The sequence below is a fragment of the Eleutherodactylus coqui genome, chromosome 8, assembly GCF_035609145.1.
Source record: "Eleutherodactylus coqui strain aEleCoq1 chromosome 8, aEleCoq1.hap1, whole genome shotgun sequence".
Classification (NCBI taxonomy): Eukaryota; Metazoa; Chordata; class Amphibia; order Anura; family Eleutherodactylidae; genus Eleutherodactylus; species Eleutherodactylus coqui.
Genome location: NC_089844.1, coordinates 189464405 through 189489266, shown reverse-complemented (window position 1 = coordinate 189489266; position 24862 = coordinate 189464405). Strand labels below are relative to the sequence as shown.

General features: G+C 50.3%; 1 protein-coding gene across 2 annotated transcripts in view; it reads left to right on the top strand.

The window, feature by feature from the left end:
* Positions 1–2243: 2243 nt before the first annotated feature.
* The window catches only part of SRCAP (Snf2 related CREBBP activator protein), a 64165-nt gene continuing 41546 nt past the window's right edge, over positions 2244–24862 (top strand). For both annotated transcript variants that reach the window (XM_066577125.1, XM_066577124.1), the window contains exon 1: positions 2244–2448. The gene's annotated coding sequence lies outside the window, so the exon portion shown is untranslated. The remainder of the gene's footprint in view (positions 2449–24862) is intronic.

Below are 24862 nucleotides of genomic sequence, written 5' to 3'. Positions count from 1 at the left end.
TGTCCTTAAGAACATCCAGCCATTGGATTCTTCCTATCCTCTTTCTGAGTTCATTAAAATCTGCCTTTCTGAAATCCAACCTTGAGGTCTGAGTTTTCTCAGGTCTTCCTCCCCTTTTTAGCCAAAATTGAAGGATAGCATGATCACTGCCTCCTAAGGTCCCAGCCACCCTTACTTCCTCAACCATTCCCTCCCAGTTGGTAAGCATTAGGCCTAAGATAGCAGATCCCCATGTTTTCTCCTCTACCTTTTGGAAGATAAAGTTGTCAGCAAGAGCGGATCAGAATTTGTTGGATCCATTACTGTTACCTGAGAGAGATTCCCAACAAATGTCTGATAGGTAAAATCTCCCATAATCACTATGTTGTGCTTATTTGAGAGCTTGGCTATCTGATGTATAAAGAGTTCATCCATATATTCTGCTTGTCCGGGTGGCCTATATAAATGCCTACAATGGGGTCCTTTGTGTTGTTCTCTCCTTGTATTCTTACCCAAACAGTTTCTACAGAACTCCCATGCTTTGAAGCTTGAATCTCGGTGGAGATGAATGTTTTCCTAACCTACAACACAACACCTCCTCCCCCTTTTTTTGGTCTGTTTCTTATAAATAAGTTGTAACCTTCAAGCCTTGTATTCCAATCGTGTGTATCATTCCACCAAGTTTCTGCAATGCCTATGACGGTATTAGTGTATATTGACGCCACCACCAGCTAGGGTTTTGACAGGGGACTGCCCCTGTCACACCCCTAGTCCCAAAGGTCCTTGCAGCAGCGTCCAACAAGCTCCACTGCTGACTCAGCGCTCCCGAGCCCGCTCACCACCGCTGCCCAGTCTGAGGCTTTCCTCCCGCACCGCTGCGGGAAATAATCTCCTGACACTGTGCTCCCGGCACCGCTCTCCACCTGTGCCCAGTGTTGCCCTTTGCTCCCGCGCTGCTGCGGTCAAGCAGCTCTGCTGCTGACACTGCGCTCCGGGCCCCGCTGAACACGGGTCCACACTGAAGTCCTGCGGCTGTCACCTTCATGAACGGCCAGCGCTGACCACTGGCGAGAGGCTGCTCTGTACTTCCTGCACGGCCAACGCAGATACATGGCGACCAGCAGATGTCAGGGGCCTTGACACATCCGTCAGCCACACTCAACGGAGGGAGCCCTACAAGCGCAGATAACTGCCGGCTGTCAAGGGCCACCACACAACCGCCAAGCACAGTCACCGGAGGGAGCGCAGACCATCAGTTCCACTGCTGCAGTGAGGCCGCCGACGTCCAACAGGACCTGTCAGGGTCTACACAGGGAGACAGGCAGTCAGCCAATCAGAAACAGGGGGCGTCAACCACCTGTGAAACACACTGTATCTTGACTCCACCACTACTTCCGGTGGCGTCAAGATACACTAATACCGCCTATAACATCATATTTCTCTTCCTATGTTAGGAGCTCCAGTTCTCCTTGTTTGTTTCCCAAGCTCCTGTGCATTTGTGTAAAAACATTTTAGTTTGTGATCCGTGTCTCTTGCTCCTCTACTTGCCTTCTGAATTTTTTGTCTTTGTTCTTTCTTTCTAATAATAAGCTTCTCAAATGTATTAATTAGCTGTATATTTTTGCCTGGCCTTTCACTTCCCTTCCCATATTGTTCTAGTTTAAATATATACCGCTCTGTAAGGTCTGTACACCGTACTACAGAATATATATATATATATATATATATATATATATATATATATATATCACAAAGTGAGGTCTGTACACCACACTCCAGTATATATACATATATATACCGCCCTGTGGGGTCTGTACACCAAGCACTGTATATACATACACACCGCTCTGTGAAGTCTGTACACCGTATTCTAGTAAATATATACCGCTCTGTGAGGTCTGTACATCGAACTCTAGTATATACATATCGCTTTGTGGGGTCTGTACACTGTACTCTGGTATATATACACCGCTCTGAGAGGTCTCCACACCATGCTCTAGTATATGTATATATATATATATATATATATATATATATATATATATATATATATACCGCTCTGTAAGGTCTGTGCACTGTACTCTAATAAGTATATATTACACCACTCTGTGAGGTCTGTACATATACTCGTCTTTCACTCCTTACGCTCAGAGCCGCCGCTTGAAGCATTTAGAACAAGCCTACATTTCCCAGAATGCTTTAGGATGCGTGACGTCAGAGTCCCCGCCCTTCGTAAAACCCCGGGTGTCTCCGCCCACGTCGCCATTTTGCGCACTGAGCGCCGGCTCAGTCCCGCTCAGTGGATGGTCAGCCCCCGCCCGGTCCCGGCACGTACGTCACGGTACACCCACCTAGAGGCGCCCGCTCCCCGCCCTCTACACTTCAGCGGATCTTTACCTGTTCCCGAGCCGGATGGCCACGGATTGAGGCCGCTGTGCGGAGCCCCGGACTGGACCAGACACCGCGCAGGTGAGTCTGAGACAAGATGGCGGCCGAGGGGCAGAGTGTATAGAATGTGTATGGATAGAGAACCGGACATGTGTGTATAGTGTATTAATACAGAGGGCGGCCTGGAGGAGAGTATATAATGTATAGAGACAGGGGGACTGGAGGAGGGTATATAATGTATAGAGATGGGGGGGGGGGGGGGTGGTGACTGGAGGAGGGTATATAATGTATAGAGACGGGGGGACTGGAGGAGGGTATATAATGTATAGAGACGGGGGGACTGGAGGAGGGTATATAATGTATAGAGACGGGGGGACTGGAGGAGGGTATATAATGTATAGAGACGGGGGGACTGGAGGAGGGTATATAATGTATAGAGACGGGGGGACTGGAGGAGGGTATATAATGTATAGAGACGGGAGGACTGGAGGAGGGTATATAATGTATAGAGACGGGGGACTGGAGGAGGGTATATAATGTATAGAGACGGGGGACTGGAGGAGGGTATATAATGTATAGAGACGGGGGGACTGGTGGAGGGTATATAATGTATAGAGACGGGGGGACTGGAGGAGGGTATATAATGTATAGAGACGGGGGGACTGGAGGAGGGTATATAATGTATAGAGACGGGGGGACTGGAGGAGGGTATATAATGTATAGAGACGGGGGGACTGGAGGAGGGTATATAATGTATAGAGATGGGGGGACTGGAGGAGGGTGTATAATGTATAGAGACGGGGGGACTGGAGGAGGGTGTATAATGTATAGAGACGGGGGGACTGGAGGAGGGTGTATAATGTATAGAGACAGGGGGACTGGAGGAGGGTGTATAATGTATAGAGACGGGGGGGACTGGTGGAGGGTATATAATGTATAGAGACGGGGGGGACTGGTGGAGGGTATATAATGTATAGAGACGGGGGGACTGGTGGAGGGTATATAATGTATAGAGACGGGGGGGGCTGGAGGAGGGTATATAATGTATAGAGACGGGGGGGCTGGAGGAGGGTATATAATGTATTGAGACGGGGGGACTGGAGGAGGGTATATAATGTATAGAGACGGGGGGACTGGAGGAGGGTATATAATGTATAGAGACGGGGGGACTGGAGGAGGGTATATAATGTATAGAGACGGGGGGACTGGAGGAGGGTATATAATGTATAGAGACGGGGGGACTGGAGGAGGGTATATAATGTATAGAGACGGGGGGACTGGAGGAGGGTATATAATGTATAGAGACGGGGGGACTGGTGGAGGGTATATAATGTATAGAGACGGGGGGACTGGTGGAGGGTATATAATGTATAGAGACGGGGGGGGGGCTGGAGGAGGGTATAGAATGTATAGAGATAGGGGGGGCTGGAGGAGGGTATAGAATGTATAGAGATGGGGGGGGGCTGGAGGAGGGTATAGAATGTATAGAGATGGGGGGGGGGCTGGAGGAGGGTGAAAAATGTATAGAGATAGGGGGGGACTGGAGGAGGGTGAAGAATGTATATAGAGACGGGGGAACTGGAGGAGGGTATAGAATGTATGTAGATGGAAGGGGGACTGGAGGAGGGTATAGAATGTATGTAGATGGAGGGGGGACTGAAGGAGAGTATATAATGTATGGAGACGGTGACTGAAGGAGGGTATATAATATATAGAGACAGGGGGGCTGGAGGAGGGTATATAATGTATATGGAAACGGGGGACTGCAGAAGGGTATATAATGTATATTGATACGGGGGACTGGAGAAGGGTATATAATGTATATAGAGACGGGGACTGGAGGGGGGTATATAATAGATGGGGGGCTGGAGGAGGGTATATAATAGATGGGGGACTGGAGGAGGGTATATAATAGAGATGGGGACAGGGTATATAATGTATATAGCAAGAGGGGACTGAAAAAGGGTATGTAATGTATATAGAGATGGAGGACTGGAGGAGGGTATAGAATGTATATAGAGACGGGGGACTGGCGGAGTGTATAGAATGTATATGGAGACGGGGGCGACTGGAGGAGGGTATAGAATGTATATGGAGACGGGGGGGATGGAGGAGGGTATAGAATGTATATAGAGACCGGGGGGAATGGAGGAGGGTAAAGAGTGTATATAGAGACCGGGGGGACCGGAGGAGGGTATAGAATGTATATAGAGATCGGGGGGACCGGAGGAGGGTATAGAATGTATATAGAGACCGGGGGGACCGGAGGAGGGTATAGAATGTATATAGAGACCGGGGAGACCGGAGGAGGGTATAGAATGTATATAGAGACCGGGGGGACCGGAGGAGGGTATAGAATGTATATAGAGACCGGGGGGGACTGGAGGAGGGTGTGTAATGTATATAGACATTGGGAACTGGAGGAGGGTATGTAATGTATATTGAGGAGGGTATATAATGAATATAGAGAGAGGACTGGAGCTGGGTATATAATGTATATAGCAAGGGGGACTGGAGCAAGGTATATATTGTATATAGAGATGGGGGACTGGTAGAGTGTATGTAATGTATAGAGACAGGGGAATATATAATGTATAGAGACACGGGGGACTGGAGGGGGGTATTTAATGTATAGAGACGGGGGACCGGAGGGGGGTATAAAATGTATGTGGAGGGGGATATAGAATGTATGTAGACGGGGGGGGGGGGGGGGGGGGGGACCGGAGGGGGATATAGAATGTATGTAGATGGGGGGGGGACCGGAGGGGGATATAGAATGTATGTAGATGGGGGGGGGACCGGAGGGGGATATAGAATGTATGTAGATGGGGGGGGGGGGGGACCGGAGGGGGATATAGAATGTATGTAGATGGGGGGGGGGGGGACCGGAGGGGGATATAGAATGTATGTAGACGGGGGGGACCGGAGGGGGATATAGAATGTATGTAGACGGGGGGGGACCGGAGGGGGATATAGAATGTATGTAGACGGGGGGGGGGGGACCGGGGGGGGGGGTATAGAATGTATGTAGACAGGGGGGCATAGAATGTATGTAGATGGGGGGGGGGGACCGGAGGGGGATATAGAATGTATGTAGATGGGGGGGGGACCGGAGGGGGATATAGAATGTATGTAGATGGGGGGGGGGGGACCGGAGGGGGATATAGAATGTATGTAGATGGGGGGGGGACCGGAGGGGGATATAGAATGTATGTAGATGGGGGGGGGGGGACCGGAGGGGGATATAGAATGTATGTAGATGGGGGGGGGGGGGACCGGAGGGGGATATAGAATGTATGTAGATGGGGGGGGGGGACCGGAGGGGGATATAGAATGTATGTAGATGGGGGGGGGGGACCGGAGGGGGATATAGAATGTATGTAGATGGGGGGGGGGGGACCGGAGGGGGATATAGAATGTATGTAGATGGGGGGGGGGGGACCGGAGGGGGATATAGAATGTATGTAGATGGGGGGGGGGGGACCGGAGGGGGATATAGAATGTATGTAAGATGGGGGGGGGGGACCGGAGGGGGATATAGAATGTATGTAGATGGGGGGGGGGGGGACCGGAGGGGGATATAGAATGTATGTAGATGGGGGGGGACCGGAGGGGGATATAGAATGTATGTAGACGGGGGGGGACCGGAGGGGGATATAGAATGTATGTAGATGGGGGGGGACCGGAGGGGGATATAGAATGTATGTAGATGGGGGGGGGGGGACCGGAGGGGGATATAGAATGTATGTAGATGGGGGGGGGGGGGACCGGAGGGGGATATAGAATGTATGTAGACGGGGGGGACCGGAGGGGGATATAGAATGTATGTAGACGGGGGGGGGGGGGACCGGGGGGGGTATAGAATGTATGTAGACAGGGGGGCATAGAATGTATGTAGATGGGGGGGGGGGACCGGAGGGGGATATAGAATGTATGTAGATGGGGGGGGGGGACCGGAGGGGGATATAGAATGTATGTAGATGGGGGGGGGGGACCGGAGGGGGATATAGAATGTATGTAGATGGGGGGGGGGGACCGGAGGGGGATATAGAATGTATGTAGATGGGGGGGGGGGGGACCGGAGGGGGATATAGAATGTATGTAGATGGGGGGGGGGGGACCGGAGGGGGATATAGAATGTATGTAGATGGGGGGGGGGGGGACCGGAGGGGGATATAGAATGTATGTAGATGGGGGGGGGGGGACCGGAGGGGGATATAGAATGTATGTAGATGGGGGGGGGGGGGGACCGGAGGGGGATATAGAATGTATGTAGATGGGGGGGGGGGGGACCGGAGGGGGATATAGAATGTATGTAGATGGGGGGGGGGACCGGAGGGGGATATAGAATGTATGTAGATGGGGGGGGGGACCGGAGGGGGATATAGAATGTATGTAGATGGGGGGGGGGGGGACCGGAGGGGGATATAGAATGTATGTAGATGGGGGGGGGGACCGGAGGGGGATATAGAATGTATGTAGATGGGGGGGGGGGGGACCGGAGGGGGATATAGAATGTATGTAGATGGGGGGGGGGGGGACCGGAGGGGGATATAGAATGTATGTAGATGGGGGGGGGGGACCGGAGGGGGATATAGAATGTATGTAGATGGGGGGGGGGGGACCGGAGGGGGATATAGAATGTATGTAGATGGGGGGGGGACCGGAGGGGGATATAGAATGTATGTAGATGGGGGGGGACCGGAGGGGGATATAGAATGTATGTAGACGGGGGGGGGGGGACCGGAGGGGGGATATAGAATGTATGTAGACGGGGGGGACCGGGGGGGGGGGTATAGAATGTATGTAGACAGGGGGCATAGAATGTATGTAGACGGGGGGGGGGGGGGACCGAAGGGGGGTATAGAATGTATGTAGACGGGGGGGACCGGAGGGGAGGTATAGAATGTATGTAGACGGGGGGGGGACCGGGGGGGGGGGGTATAGAATGTATGTAGACGGGGGGGACCGAAGGGGGGTATAGAGTGTATGTAGACGGGGGGGGGGGGACCGGAGGGGGGGTATAGAATGTATGTAGACGGGGGGGACCGGAGGGGGGGGTATAGAATGTATGTAGACGGGGGGATCGGAGGGGGGGGTATAGAATGTATGTAGACGGGGGGACCGGAGGGGGGGGTATAGAATGTATGTAGACGGGGGGACCGGAGGGGGGGGGGTATAGAATGTATGTAGACGGGGGGGACCGGAGGGGGGGGGGTATAGAATGTATGTAGACGGGGGGACCGGAGGGGGGGTATAGAATGTATGTAGACGGGGGGGCCGGAGGGGGGGGGGTATAGAATGTATGTAGACGGGGGGACCGGAGGGGGGGGTATAGAATGTATGTAGACGGGGGGACCGGAGAGGGGGGGTATAGAATGTATGTAGACGGGGGGGACCGGAGAGGGGGGGTATAGAATGTATGTAGACGGGGGGACCGGAGAGGGGGGGTATAGAATGTATGTAGACGGGGGGACCGGAGAGGGGGGGTATAGAATGTATGTAGACGGGGGGACCGGAGAGGGGGGGGTATAGAATGTATGTAGACGGGGGGGACCGGAGGGGGGGGTATAGAATGTATGTAGACGGGGGGGACCGGAGGGGGGGGTATAGAATGTATGTAGACGGGGGGGACCGGAGGGGGGGTATAGAATGTATGTAGACGGGGGGACCGGAGGGGGGGTATAGAATGTATGTAGACGGGGGGACCGGAGGGGGGGTATAGAATGTATGTAGACGGGGGGGGGACCGGAGGGGGGGTATAGAATGTATGTAGACGGGGGGGGGGGGGACCGGAGGGGGGTATAGAATGTATGTAGACGAGGGGGGGGGACCGGAGGGGGGTATAGAATGTATGTAGACGGGGGGGGGGACCGGAGGGGGGTATAGAATGTATGTAGACGGGGGGGGGGGACCGGAGGGGGGTATAGAATGTATGTAGACGGGGGGGGGGGGACCGGAGGGGGGTATAGAATGTATGTAGACGGGGGGGGACCGGAGGGGGGTATAGAATGTATGTAGACGGGGGGACCGGAGGGGGGGGGGGTATAGAATGTATGTAGACGGGGGGACCGGAGGGGGGGGGGTATAGAATGTATGTAGACGGGGGGACCGGAGAGGGGGGGGTATAGAATGTATGTAGACGGGGGGGACCGGAGAGGGGGGGTATAGAATGTATGTAGACGGGGGGGACCGGAGAGGGGGGGTATAGAATGTATGTAGACGGGGGGACCGGAGAGGGGGGGTATAGAATGTATGTAGACGGGGGGGACCGGAGGGGGGGTATAGAATGTATGTAGACGGGGGGGACCGGAGGGGGGGTATAGAATGTATGTAGACGGGGGGATCGGAGGGGGGGTATAGAATGTATGTAGACGGGGGGGACCGGAGGGGGGGTATAGAATGTATGTAGACGGGGGGACCGGAGGGGGGGTATAGAATGTATGTAGACGGGGGGGGGGGGTATAGAATGTATGTAGACGGGGGGGGGGACCGGAGGGGGGTATAGAATGTATGTAGAGGGGGGGGGACCGGAGGGGGGTATAGAATGTATGTAGACGGGGGGGGGGGGGGGGACCGGAGGGGGGTATAGAATGTATGTAGACGGGGGGGACCGGAGAGGGGGGGTATAGAATGTATGTAGACGGGGGGACCGGAGAGGGGGGGTATAGAATGTATGTAGACGGGGGGGGACCAGAGGGGGGGTATAGAATGTATGTAGACGGGGGGATCGGAGGGGGGGTATAGAATGTATGTAGACGGGGGGACCGGAGGGGGGGTATAGAATGTATGTAGACGGGGGGACCGGAGGGGGGGTATAGAATGTATGTAGACGGGGGGGGACCGGAGGGGGGGTATAGAATGTATGTAGACGGGGGGGGGGGGGGGACCGGAGGGGGGGTATAGAATGTATGTAGACGAGGGGGGGGGGACCGGAGGGGGGTATAGAATGTATGTAGACGGGGGGGGGGACCGGAGGGGGGTATAGAATGTATGTAGACGGGGGGGACCGGAGGGGGGTATAGAATTATGTAGACGGGGGGGACCGGAGGGGGGTATAGAATGTATGTAGACGGGGGGGACCGGAGAGGGGGGGTATAGAATGTATGTAGACGGGGGGACCGGAGAGGGGGGGTATAGAATGTATGTAGACGGGGGGACCGGAGAGGGGGGGTATAGAATGTATGTAGACGGGGGGACCGGAGAGGGGGGGGTATAGAATGTATGTAGACGGGGGGGACCGGAGGGGGGGTATAGAATGTATGTAGACGGGGGGGACCGGAGGGGGGGTATAGAATGTATGTAGACGGGGGGATCGGAGGGGGGGTATAGAATGTATGTAGACGGGGGGACCGGAGGGGGGGTATAGAATGTATGTAGACGGGGGGACCGGAGGGGGGGTATAGAATGTATGTAGACGGGGGGGGGGGTATAGAATGTATGTAGACGGGGGGGGGGACCGGAGGGGGGTATAGAATGTATGTAGAGGGGGGGGGACCGGAGGGGGGTATAGAATGTATGTAGACGGGGGGGGGGGGGGGGACCGGAGGGGGGTATAGAATGTATGTAGACGGGGGGGGACCGGAGAGGGGGGGTATAGAATGTATGTAGACGGGGGGGACCGGAGAGGGGGGGTATAGAATGTATGTAGACGGGGGGGACCAGAGGGGGGGTATAGAATGTATGTAGACGGGGGGATCGGAGGGGGGGTATAGAATGTATGTAGACGGGGGGACCGGAGGGGGGGTATAGAATGTATGTAGACGGGGGGACCGGAGGGGGGGTATAGAATGTATGTAGACGGGGGGGGACCGGAGGGGGGGTATAGAATGTATGTAGACGGGGGGGGGGGGGACCGGAGGGGGGGTATAGAATGTATGTAGACGAGGGGGGGGGGACCGGAGGGGGGGTATAGAATGTATGTAGACGGGGGGGGGGACCGGAGGGGGGTATAGAATGTATGTAGACGGGGGGGGACCGGAGGGGGGTATAGAATTATGTAGACGGGGGGGACCGGAGGGGGGTATAGAATGTATGTAGACGGGGGGGACCGGAAGGGGGGGGTATAGAATGTATGTAGACGGGGGGGACCGGAGGGGGGGGGGGTATAGAATGTATGTAGACGGGGGGGACCGGAGGGGGGGGGGGTATAGAATGTATGTAGACGGGGGGACCGGAGGGGGGGGGTATAGAATGTATGTAGACGGGGGGGACCGGAGAGGGGGGGGTATAGAATGTATGTAGACGGGGGGGACCGGAGAGGGGGGGTATAGAATGTATGTAGACGGGGGGACCGGAGAGGGGGGGTATAGAATGTATGTAGACGGGGGGACCGGAGAGGGGGGGGTATAGAATGTATGTAGACGGGGGGGACCGGAGGGGGGGTATAGAATGTATGTAGACGGGGGGGACCGGAGGGGGGGTATAGAATGTATGTAGACGGGGGGGATCGGAGGGGGGGTATAGAATGTATGTAGACGGGGGGACCGGAGGGGGGGTATAGAATGTATGTAGACGGGGGGACCGGAGGGGGGGTATAGAATGTATGTAGACGGGGGGGACCGGAGGGGGGGTATAGAATGTATGTAGACGGGGGGGGGGACCGGAGGGGGGGTATAGAATGTATGTAGACGGGGGGGGGGGACCGGAGGGGGGTATAGAATGTATGTAGACGGGGGGGGGACCGGAGGGGGGGTATAGAATGTATGTAGACGGGGGGGGGGACCGGAGGGGGGTATAGAATGTATGTAGACGGGGGGGACCGGAGGGGGGTATAGAATTATGTAGACGGGGGGGACCGGAGGGGGGTATAGAATGTAGGTAGACTGGGGGGACGGGACGGAGGGGGGTATAGAATGTATGTAGACTGGGGGGACGGGACGGAGGGGGGTATAGAATGTATGTAGACGGGGGGGAAGGGGACGGAGAGGGGTATAGAATGTATGTAGACGGGGGGGGGACCGGAGGGGGGGTATATAATGTATGTAGACGGGGGGGGGGGACCGGAGGGGGGTATAGAATGTATGTAGACCAGGGGGGGGGGAACAGAGGGGGGTATAGACTGTATGTAGACGGGGGGCCTAGAATGTATGTAGACGGGGGGGCCGAAGGGGGGGCATAGAATGTTTGTAGACGGGGGGGACCAAAGGGGGGTATAGAATGTATGTAGACGGGGGGGACGGAGGGGGGTATAGAATGTATGTAGAGGGGGGGGGACGACCGGAGGGGGGGTATAGAATGTATGTAGACGGGGGGGGGGACCGGAGGGGGGTGTAGAATGTATGTAGACGGGGGGGGGACCGGAGGGGGGTATAGAATGTATGTAGACCAGGGGGGGGGGGGGAAACAGAGGGGGGTATAGACTGTATGTAGACGGGGGGCCTAGAATGTATGTAGACGGGGGGGGGGGGCCGAAGGGGGGGCATAGAATGTTTGTAGACGGGGGGACCAAAGGGGGGTATAGAATGTATGTAGACGGAGGGGGGTATAGAATGTATGTAGAGGGGGGGACGGAGGGGGGTATAGAATGTATGTAGACGGGGGGGGGGCCGGAGGGGGGTATAGAATGTATGTAGACGGGGGGGGGGACCGGAGGGGGGTATAGAATGTATGTAGACGGGGGGGGGGACCGGAGCGGGGTATAGAGTGTATGTAGACGAGGGGGGGGGGGACCGGAGGGGGGGTATAGAATGTATGTAGACGGGGGGACCGGAGGGGGGGTATAGAATGTATGTAGACGGGGGGGGGGGACCGGAGGGGGGTATAGAATGTATGTAGACGGGGGGGGGACCGGAGGGGGGTATAGAATGTATGTAGACCAGGGGGGGGGGGAACAGAGGGGGGTATAGACTGTATGTAGACGGGGGGCCTAGAATGTATGTAGACGGGGGGGCGAAGGGGGGGCATAGAATGTTTGTAGACGGGGGGGACCAAAGGGGGGTATAGAATGTATGTAGACGGGGGGGACGGAGGGGGGTATAGAATGTATGTAGAGGGGGGGGACGGAGGGGGGTATAGAATGTATGTAGACGGGGGGGGGCCGGAGGGGGGTATAGAATGTATGTAGACGGGGGGGGGGACCGGAGGGGGGTATAGAATGTATGTAGACGGGGGGGGGACCGGAGCGGGGTATAGAGTGTATGTAGACGAGGGGGGGGACCGAAGGGGGGTATAGAGTGTATGTAGACGGGGGGGGGACCGGAGGGGGGGGGGTATAGAATGTATGTAGATGGGGGGACCGGAGGGGGGTATAGAATGTATGTAGATGGGGGGGGCCCGGAGGGGGATATAGAATGTATGTAGATGGGGGGGGGGCCCGGAGGGGGATATAGAATGTATGTAGATGGGGGGGGACCGGAGGGGGATATAGAATGTATGTAGATGGGGGGGGGACCGGAGGGGGATATAGAATGTATGTAGATGGGGGGGGGACCGGAGGGGGATATAGAATGTATGCAGATGGGGGGGGGACCGGAGGGGGATATAGAATGTATGTAGACGGGGGGGACCGGAGGGGGATATAGAATGTATGTAGACGGGGGGACCGGGGGGGGGGGGCATAGAATGTTTGTAGACGGGGGGGACCAAAGGGGGGTATAGAATGTATGTAGACGGGGGGGGGGGGGGAACGGAGGGGGGTATAGAATGTATGTAGAGGGGGGTGACCGGAGGGGGGTATAGAATGTATGTAGACGGGGGGGGGGGGACACCGGAGGGGGGTATAGAATGTATGTAGACGGGGGGGGGGGGACCGGAGGGGGGTATAGAATGTATGTAGACGGGGGGGGGGGGACCGGAGGGGGGTATAGAATGTATGTAGACGGGGGGGGGGGGGACCGGAGGGGGGTATAGAATGTATGTAGACGGGGGGGGGGACCGGAGGGGGGTATAGAATGTATGTAGACGGGGGGGGGGGGGGGACCGGAGGGGGGTATAGAATGTATGTAGACGGGGGGGGGGGGGGAACGGAGGGGGGTATAGAATGTATGTAGACGGGGGGGGGGGACCGAAGGGGGGTATAGAGTGTATGTAGACGGGGGGGGGGACGAAGGGGGGTATAGAGTGTATGTAGACGGGGGGGGGGGGAACCGGAGGGGGGGTATAGAATGTATGTAGGCGTGGGGGGGGGGCCGGAGAGGGGTATAGAATGTATGTAGACGGGGGGACCGGAGGGGGGTATAGAATGTATGTAGACGGGGGGACCGGAGGGGGGTATAGAATGTATGTAGACGGGGGGGACCGGAGGGGGGTGTAGAATGTATGTAGACGGGGGGGGGGGGGACCGGAGAGGGGTATAGAATGTTTGTAGACGGGGCGGAGGGGGGTATAAAATGTATATAGAGATATATTATATACCTCCCTCTATCTCTGTATACACATTATATACCGTCCTCCAGTCCTCCATCCATGTATCTGCATGTAATGTATACTCTATATCTATGCACATTATATACCCTCCTCCATCTCTACATATACAGGTTTCATACACATCATGGAACACCTGTAAATGTTTTGTTTTTGTTTTTTGTCATGGAGATTCTTGTGTGCTTTAGATATTTTTATCCAGAACAACCTCTTTCTTCCATTAAAGTCTAGTATTGTGTTTAGTAGCAGAGGCCAAAGGAATAAAGGAACAGTTTGGGATAAACAGAACTAAAGACACACAAGAATCTCGAACTCAGTCTTGAAAATACCAAAAAATATTTCAGACTTTGAAGTGCATTGAAGTTTAGTTCTCATCGGCCGCTCATGTAAATAGCGTGACGTACAGGGTGAGTCTTAAACCGCCTGCAGAAGGGTGGGATTTCCGCCGCTGCAAGCCTGCAAACGCAATCCTAGGCAGAAAGCCGCGGTTTGGCTCCTTGAAATCTCGCGCGGTAAACAAACCGTGGCATGTGCTATTTCTGTGCGGAGCTCGCAGAGCCCCGCACAGAAACGTCACTCACCCACCGCCAGCTCCAGTCTGCGCATGCGCCGGCAGCCGGCACGTGAAAGAGCCGGGGGCGCGGGTGAGTACGCGCTGCTCTCTGCAGGCGCTCGGGTCGGGTCCCACGGCGAGAATTCTCGCTGCCGGATCCGACCCAGCCGTCTGCAGGTGGCATTATTGTATATAAAAAAAACTAGCGTACCCGTCGCGCGTTGCCGCGAAGACAGACATACATACATACATTCGTTTTTATATATCTAGATAACAACCAATCACAGCGCAGCTTTCAAGTTACCTCAGCGGTATAATATATAACAACCAATCACAGCACAGCTTTCATGTTACCCCAGCGGGATAATATATAGCAAACAATCACAGCACAGCTTTCATGTTACCTCAGCAGTATAAGAAATTGCAACCAATCACAGCACAGCTTTCATTTTACCTCAGCATTCTCAATATCCAGCAATTGTCTTGCGAAACGTTCGGCGGATGCATCATTTTGTAGTTGAACACTCATCCCGTTGCTCGTAATGCCTTTTGCTTTTGTGCTTGAGATGGAAATCAAAGATCTTTGTCTGGGGGGCATAACTGTCGACGATGCTCGAAGGATAGTTGTACTATGCCAGTAATCTTCCCAGGAGTGTACTCAACAACTTCCCGAAGTTTCATGGCAATTAGATGAATGGTGTAGTAGCGCAAAAAGGACAGACAGACATACATTCCTTTTTATATAAATAGAACATCAGGAAGTGAGAGAATTAGATTCCGTACGTAAAATTTTGGACGCCAATTCTTTGGCGCATAGAATTGAATAATGGAGTTGGGACCCATTAGCTTTTACTATTTATGACATAATCAATGCTCACGGCAAATGTCGAGTTTTTATGACATTGGGAAGCGAGAAAATTAGATTCCGTACGTAAAATTTGGCCGCTAATTCCTTTGCGCATAGAATTGAATAATCGAGTTGGGACCCATTAGCTTTTCCTATTTATGACATAGTCAATGCTCGTGCCAAATTTCATGTTTCTACGACATCGGGAAGTGAGAGAATTAGTGGCAATGATGGAAATCGAACGATCTACGTGGCTCTGTACGTGTCATAATAGAGCCTTAATGACATCACAATGCAGCTTTAACTGTCAGACATCCAGTGATGGAAATCAAACGATCTACGTGGGGGGGGGGGGGGGGGGCGTAACTTTCGACGACTTGTTTGCCCACTTCAACTCCAATGGAGATTGACTGTAAATGGCTGCCGTGCTGTAGTATTTATGGTTCCAAGCTGTACGTGTCATAATAGAGCCTTAATGACATCACAATGCAGCTTTATAGAACATGGTTGGGCATGTTCAAGGGCGTCCGATGTTGATGACATCACAATGGCAGTGATGACATCACAATAGCAGGTGGCTTACTTATTCGATCTACGTGGGGGGGTGGTAACTTTCGACGATGCTCGCGCGCCATTTATCGTAGGATAGTTGTACTATGCCTATAATCTTCCCAGGAGTGTACTCAACAACTTCCCAAAGTTTCATGGCGATCGGATGAATGGTGTAGTAGCGCATAAAGGACAAACAGACAGACAGACACGCACGCATACAGACATACATTCAATTTTATATATATAGACAATGAGGGTGCCTTCACACTTTCTGGAAAATTGTGTATTTTTTTAGCAATGCGAGAGTGAATGAAACCGCAGAATTATGAAACTAATGATTTTCAATGGTTTCCTTCACATTTGAGATGTTGCAAGAAAAAAAATCACGGCATACCCTATTTTTCTGCGTTTTTTTAAAATCTCCCAGGTTTCCCTATGGAGCCTCCTTATCGCACCACACAGCGGGGACTTGTGTTTTTCGTGCAATCCGTTTTTTTCATTAGAAATGGTTATTGACTTTTGTGCTAAAAAATTGTGATAAAATCACAATGTTTTTGCGAGAAAAAGCAGTTACGACACTCCAAAATCGCAGGAAAAACGTTTTGCCACGATTTTCACGCAGTGGGTATCCCGATCTCTAGTGTGAAGGAACCCTAAACCTTTGACTGCGTGTATTTCGAGTTCTGTGAGTGTCATTGAAAGTCAAGATTTTGTCATGGAAATTTTTTTTTTAAAACCTCTATGAACCCTGATATACATTATATACCCTCCTCCAGTCCTACATCTCTATATAAACATTATATACCCTCCTCCAGTCTTCCATACTGGAGGAGGGTGTATAGTGTGTGTGTATGTATATAGAGATTGAGGAGTATATCCATAGAGATGGGTATGTGTATTTGTGTATAAAGATAGATATATATGCAGGAGGGTATAATTTGTATAGAGATTGCGGACTAGAGGAGGGTATATAATGTGTGTGTATATAGAGATGGCAGACTAGAGGGAGGATATTTAATGTGTATATATAGACATGGGGCATCGGAGGAGGGTATATAATGTGTATACATAGGGTTGGAGGATCGGCGAAGGGTATATAATTTGTATAAAAAAGAGATTAGGGTTCGAAGGAGGGTATATAATGTGTGTATATATAGAGATGGTGGGACTGGAGGAATGGTATAAAATGTGTATATAAAGAGATTGGGGTTTAAAGGAGGGTATATAATGTGTATATAGACATGGTGGGACTGGAGGACAGTATGTAATGTGTGTATATATAGAGATGGAGGAACTGGAGGAGGGTATATAATGTTTATATAGAGACGAAGAACTGGAGGAGGGTATATAATGTGTATATAGAGACGGAGGACTGGAGGAGGGTATATAATGTGTGCGTGTGTGTATGTATATATGTAAATAGATAGATATAGAGATAGATGGGGTAGTATATATAGCGATGGAGGAGGGTATGTAGTTTGTGTGTGTGTGTATATAGAGATGGAGGACTGGAGGAGGGTATATAATGTGTATATGTAGAGATGGTGGATTGGAGGAGGGTTTATATAGCGATGGAGGGTATTATTGTATCTTGTCACCACCGGAAGCTGGGGGTTTGACAGGGCTTCCATGGAGGAACGCCCCTAGTTCCCGATTGAGTGAATAGTGGAAGGTCCTTGAAGGGGTTTGGATGGATTTTTGCCTGGCGTGTGACTCTCCTCCCCAGCTTTTGTGTAAGTTGCGTGTGCCTGCGGTGGGTGTCACTCACTGTTTACCAGCGCTGTGGCCTCCCTGCTGTCCTCCTGCAGTGTGCGGCTGGCTGCAGTGATTCACTGTCCCCCTGCACTGTGGACTCTCGGTGGTGTCGTCCTCCACTGTGCGGCCACCGGCACTGACTGAGTGTCCTCCGGCGCACTGTCCTCCCCCTGTAGTCTGCGGCCGACAGCTGTCAGTGTGTCTACCCCGGCGCTTTGGCCTCTCTGCTGGCAATCACGCTGTGCTGTTCGGGGAAGTCGCTTCATGGCACTGTGGTGTCCCTGCTGCCGACTTTCCACTCCACGGTGAAAGACAGAGTGAAGGGGCCGCCTTCTGCGCAAGCGGCCGGGAAGCCGCTTCCAGCTGTAGCGCGAAGGAATGCAGTCCTTGCTGGCGACCCCCTCCTTCTGTGGTGAAAGACAGAGCGGGGGGACGCCTTCTGCGGCGGGGAGGCCTCTTCCAGCTGTGGGCCGAAGGAGGGTCCAGGGGATATTAAGTGAGATGGCCAGCAAGCTCCTAGCAGCGTGGATTGCCTGCATGCAATACACATGCTGCTAAGACCTTCAATAATTCCAACAATCAGGAGCTAGGGCTGTGACAGGGGCGTTCCTCCATTGAAGCCCTGTCAAACTCCTAGCTTCTGGTGGTGACAAGATACAATGATACCGCGATGGAGGACTAGAGGAGGGTTTATTTTCATGTGTATATATAGAGATGGAGGACCGGAGGAGGCTATATAATGTGTGTATAAATGGGGATGGAGACTGGAGGAGGGTATATAATGTATATGTAGAGATGGAGGCGGGTTAAAATGTTTATGTAGAGATTTGAAGGAGGGTATGTAATGTGTGTGTGTGTGTATATATGGGGGGAACGAGGTGTATATATAATGTATATAGAAATGGGGGATCAGAGGTAGGTATGTAATGTGTGTATATAGAGATTCGGGAACAGAGGAGGGTATATGTTCCCCCTGTCTATGTAAGCACTGCGGAATATGTTGGCGCTATACAAATAAAGTTTATTATTATATAATGTATAAAGAGATGACTGAATCAGACGATCGTTTAAAGTGTGTGTGTGTGTGTGTGTGTGTGTGTGTGTGTGTGTGTATATATATATATGTATGTATGTATTTGTGTGTATATAGAGAGAGGACTGGAGGAGGGTATGTAATGTATATAGAGGAGGAGTACTGGAGGAGGGTTTATTTTTGTGTGTGTATAAATAGGGATGGAGGACTGGAGGAGGGTATATAATGTATATAGAAATGGGGGATTGGAGGTATGTAATGTGTATATAGAGATTGGGGAACGGAGGAGGGTGTATAATGTATAAAGAAATGGGGGGGATCGGACGATAGTTTAAAGTGTGTGTGTGTGTGTGTGTATAATATATATATGGATTGAGGAGGGTATATAATGTTTATATAGAGATGCAGGACTGGAGGAGGGTATATAGAGATGGAGTGTGTATAGAGATGGAAACTGGAAGAGGGTATATAATGTGTATATAGAGATGGAGGACTGGAGGTGGGTGTATAGAGATGGAGGAGGGTACATAATGTGTATATAGAGATGGAGAACTGGAGGAGGGTATATAATGTTTAAATAGAGATGGAGAACTGGAGGAGGGTATATAATGTGTACATAGAGATGGAGAACTGGAGGAGGGTATATAATGTGTATATAGAGACGGAGAACTGGAGCGGGGTATAAAATGTGTATATAGAGACGGAGGACAGGAGGAGGGTATATAATGTTTATATAGAGATGGAGGAGGGTACATAATGTGTATATAGAGATGGAGGACTGGAGGAGGGTATATAATGTTTATATAGAGATGGAGAACTGGAGGAGGGTGTATAGTGTGTGTGTATGTATATAGAGATTGAGGAGTATATCCATAGAGATGGGTATGTGTATTTGTGTATAAAGATAGATATATATGCAGGAGGGTATAATTTGTATAGAGATTGCGGACTAGAGGAGGGTATATAATGTGTGTGTATATAGAGATGGCAGACTAGAGGGAGGATATTTAATGTGTATATATAGACATGGGGCATCGGAGGAGGGTATATAATGTGTATACATAGGGTTGGAGGATCGGCGAAGGGTATATAATTTGTATAAAAAAGAGATTAGGGTTCGAAGGAGGGTATATAATGTGTGTATATATAGAGATGGTGGGACTGGAGGAATGGTATAAAATGTGTATATAAAGAGATTGGGGTTTAAAGGAGGGTATATAATGTGTATATAGACATGGTGGGACTGGAGGACAGTATGTAATGTGTGTATATATAGAGATGGAGGAACTGGAGGAGGGTATATAATGTTTATATAGAGACGAAGAACTGGAGGAGGGTATATAATGTGTATATAGAGACGGAGGACTGGAGGAGGGTATATAATGTGTGCGTGTGTGTATGTATATATGTAAATAGATAGATATAGAGATAGATGGGGTAGTATATATAGCGATGGAGGAGGGTATGTAGTTTGTGTGTGTGTGTATATAGAGATGGAGGACTGGAGGAGGGTATATAATGTGTATATGTAGAGATGGTGGATTGGAGGAGGGTTTATATAGCGATGGAGGGTATTATTGTATCTTGTCACCACCGGAAGCTGGGGGTTTGACAGGGCTTCCATGGAGGAACGCCCCTAGTTCCCGATTGAGTGAATAGTGGAAGGTCCTTGAAGGGGTTTGGATGGATTTTTGCCTGGCGTGTGACTCTCCTCCCCAGCTTTTGTGTAAGTTGCGTGTGCCTGCGGTGGGTGTCACTCACTGTTTACCAGCGCTGTGGCCTCCCTGCTGTCCTCCTGCAGTGTGCGGCTGGCTGCAGTGATTCACTGTCCCCCTGCACTGTGGACTCTCGGTGGTGTCGTCCTCCACTGTGCGGCCACCGGCACTGACTGAGTGTCCTCCGGCGCACTGTCCTCCCCCTGTAGTCTGCGGCCGACAGCTGTCAGTGTGTCTACCCCGGCGCTTTGGCCTCTCTGCTGGCAATCACGCTGTGCTGTTCGGGGAAGTCGCTTCATGGCACTGTGGTGTCCCTGCTGCCGACTTTCCACTCCACGGTGAAAGACAGAGTGAAGGGGCCGCCTTCTGCGCAAGCGGCCGGGAAGCCGCTTCCAGCTGTAGCGCGAAGGAATGCAGTCCTTGCTGGCGACCCCCTCCTTCTGTGGTGAAAGACAGAGCGGGGGGACGCCTTCTGCGGCGGGGAGGCCTCTTCCAGCTGTGGGCCGAAGGAGGGTCCAGGGGATATTAAGTGAGATGGCCAGCAAGCTCCTAGCAGCGTGGATTGCCTGCATGCAATACACATGCTGCTAAGACCTTCAATAATTCCAACAATCAGGAGCTAGGGCTGTGACAGGGGCGTTCCTCCATTGAAGCCCTGTCAAACTCCTAGCTTCTGGTGGTGACAAGATACAATGATACCGCGATGGAGGACTAGAGGAGGGTTTATTTTCATGTGTATATATAGAGATGGAGGACCGGAGGAGGCTATATAATGTGTGTATAAATGGGGATGGAGACTGGAGGAGGGTATATAATGTATATGTAGAGATGGAGGCGGGTTAAAATGTTTATGTAGAGATTTGAAGGAGGGTATGTAATGTGTGTGTGTGTGTATATATGGGGGGAACGAGGTGTATATATAATGTATATAGAAATGGGGGATCAGAGGTAGGTATGTAATGTGTGTATATAGAGATTCGGGAACAGAGGAGGGTATATGTTCCCCCTGTCTATGTAAGCACTGCGGAATATGTTGGCGCTATACAAATAAAGTTTATTATTATATAATGTATAAAGAGATGACTGAATCAGACGATCGTTTAAAGTGTGTGTGTGTGTGTGTGTGTGTGTGTATATATATATGTATGTATGTATTTGTGTGTATATAGAGAGAGGACTGGAGGAGGGTATGTAATGTATATAGAGGAGGAGTACTGGAGGAGGGTTTATTTTTGTGTGTGTATAAATAGGGATGGAGGACTGGAGGAGGGTATATAATGTATATAGAAATGGGGGATTGGAGGTATGTAATGTGTATATAGAGATTGGGGAACGGAGGAGGGTGTATAATGTATAAAGAAATGGGGGGGATCGGACGATAGTTTAAAGTGTGTGTGTGTGTGTGTGTGTGTATAATATATATATGGATTGAGGAGGGTATATAATGTTTATATAGAGATGCAGGACTGGAGGAGGGTATATAGAGATGGAGTGTGTATAGAGATGGAAACTGGAAGAGGGTATATAATGTGTATATAGAGATGGAGGACTGGAGGTGGGTGTATAGAGATGGAGGAGGGTACATAATGTGTATATAGAGATGGAGAACTGGAGGAGGGTATATAATGTTTAAATAGAGATGGAGAACTGGAGGAGGGTATATAATGTGTACATAGAGATGGAGAACTGGAGGAGGGTATATAATGTGTATATAGAGACGGAGAACTGGAGCGGGGTATAAAATGTGTATATAGAGACGGAGGACAGGAGGAGGGTATATAATGTTTATATAGAGATGGAGGAGGGTACATAATGTGTATATAGAGATGGAGGACTGGAGGAGGGTATATAATGTTTATATAGAGATGGAGAACTGGAGGAGGGTATATAATGTGTACATAGAGATGGAGAACTGGAGGAGGGTATATAATGTGTATGTAGAGATGGAGAACTGGAGGAGGGTATATAATGTGTACATAGAGATGGAGAACTGGAGGACAGTATATAATGTGTATGTAGAGATGGAGAACTGGAGGAGGGTATATAATGTGTATATAGAGATGGAGAACTGGAGGAGGGTATATAATGTGTACGTAGAGATGGAGAATTGGAGGAGGGTATATAATGTGTACATAGAGATGGAGAACTGGAGGAGGGTATATAATGTGTACATAGAGATGGAGAACTGGAGGAGGGTATATAATGTGTACGTAGAGATGGAGAACTGGAGGAGGGTATATAATGCGTACGTAGAGATGGAGAACTGGAGGAGGGTATATAATGTGTATATAGAGATGGAGAACTGGAGGAGGGTATATAATGTGTACGTAGAGATGGAGAACTGGAGGAGGGTATATAATGTGTACGTAGAGATGGAGAATTGGAGGAGGGTATATAATGTGTACGTAGAGATGGAGAACTGGAGAAGGGTATATAATGTGTACATAGAGATGGAGAACTGGAGGAGGGTATATAATGTGTATATAGAGATGGAGAACTGGAGGAGGGTATATAATGTTTATATAGAGATGGAGGACTGGAGGTGGGTATATAATGTGTACGTAGAGATGGAGAATTGGAGGAGGGTATATAATGTGTACGTAGAGATGGAGAACTGGAGGAGGGTATATAATGTGTATATAGAGATGGAGGACTGGAGGTGGGTATATAATGTGTACATAGAGATGGAGAACTGGAGGAGGGTATATAATGTTTATATAGAGATGGAGGACTGGAGGTGGGTATATAATGTGTACGTAGAGATGGAGAACTGGAGGAGGGTATATAATGTGTATATAGAGATGGAGAACTGGAGGAGGGTATATAATGTGTATATAGAGATGGAGGACTGGAGGTGGGTGTATAATGTGTATATAGAGATGGAGGACGGTATATAATTGTATATATAGATGGAGGACTGGAGGTGGGTATATAATGTGTATATAGAGATGGAGGACTGGAAGAGGGTATATAATGTGTATATAGAGATAAAGGACTGGAGGTGGGTGTATAGAGATGGAGGAGGGTACATAATGTGTATATAGAGATGGAGAACTGGAGGAGGGTATATAATGTGTATATAGAGATAAAGGACTGGAGGTGGGTGTATAGAGATGGAGGAGGGTACATAATGTGTATATAGAGATGGAGAACTGGAGGAGGGTATATAATGTGTATATAGAGATGGAGGACTGGAGGTGGGTATATAATGTGTACATAGAGATGGAGAACTGGAGGAGGGTATATAATGTGTACATAGAGATGGAGAACTGGAGGAGGGTATATAATGTTTATATAGAGATGGAGGACTGGAGGTGGGTATATAATGTGTACGTAGAGATGGAGAACTGGAGGAGGGTATATAATGTGTATATAGAGATGGAGAACTGGAGGAGGGTATATAATGTGTATATAGAGATGGAGGACTGGAGGTGGGTGTATAATGTGTATATAGAGATGGAGGACGGTATATAATTGTATATATAGATGGAGGACTGGAGGTGGGTATATAATGTGTATATAGAGATGGAGGACTGGAAGAGGGTATATAATGTGTATATAGAGATAAAGGACTGGAGGTGGGTGTATAGAGATGGAGGAGGGTACATAATGTGTATATAGAGATGGAGAACTGGAGGAGGGTATATAATGTGTATATAGAGATAAAGGACTGGAGGTGGGTGTATAGAGATGGAGGAGGGTACATAATGTGTATATAGAGATGGAGAACTGGAGGAGGGTATATAATGTGTATATAGAGATGGAGGACTGGAGGTGGGTATATAATGTGTACATAGAGATGGAGAACTGGAGGAGGGTATATAATGTGTACATAGAGATGGAGAACTGGAGGAGGGTATATAATGTTTATATAGAGATGGAGGACTGGAGGTGGGTATATAATGTGTACGTAGAGATGGAGAACTGGAGGAGGGTATATAATGTGTATATAGAGATGGAGAACTGGAGGAGGGTATATAATGTGTATATAGAGATGGAGGACTGGAGGTGGGTGTATAATGTGTATATAGAGATGGAGGACGGTATATAATTGTATATATAGATGGAGGACTGGAGGAGGGTACATAATGTGTATATAGAGATGGAGGACTGGAAGAGGGTATATAATGTGTATATAGAGATAAAGGACTGGAGGTGGGTGTATAGAGATGGAGGAGGGTACATAATGTGTATATAGAGATGGAGAACTGGAGGAGGGTATATAATGTGTATATAGAGATGGAGGACTGGAGGAGGGTATATAATGTGTACATAGAGATGGAGAACTGGAGGAGGGTATATAATGTTTATATAGAGATGGAGGACTGGAGGTGGGTATATAATGTGTACGTAGAGATGGAGAACTGGAGGAGGGTATATAATGTGTATATAGAGATGGAGGACTGGAGGTGGGTGTATAATGTGTATATAGAGATGGAGGACGGTATATAATTGTATATATAGATGGAGGACTGGAGGTGGGTATATAATGTGTATATAGAGATGGAGGACTGGAAGAGGGTATATAATGTGTATATAGAGATAAAGGACTGGAGGTGGGTGTATAGAGATGGAGGAGGGTACATAATGTGTATATAGAGATGGAGAACTGGAGGAGGGTATATAATGTGTATATAGAGATGGAGGACTGGAAGAGGGTATATAATGTGTATATA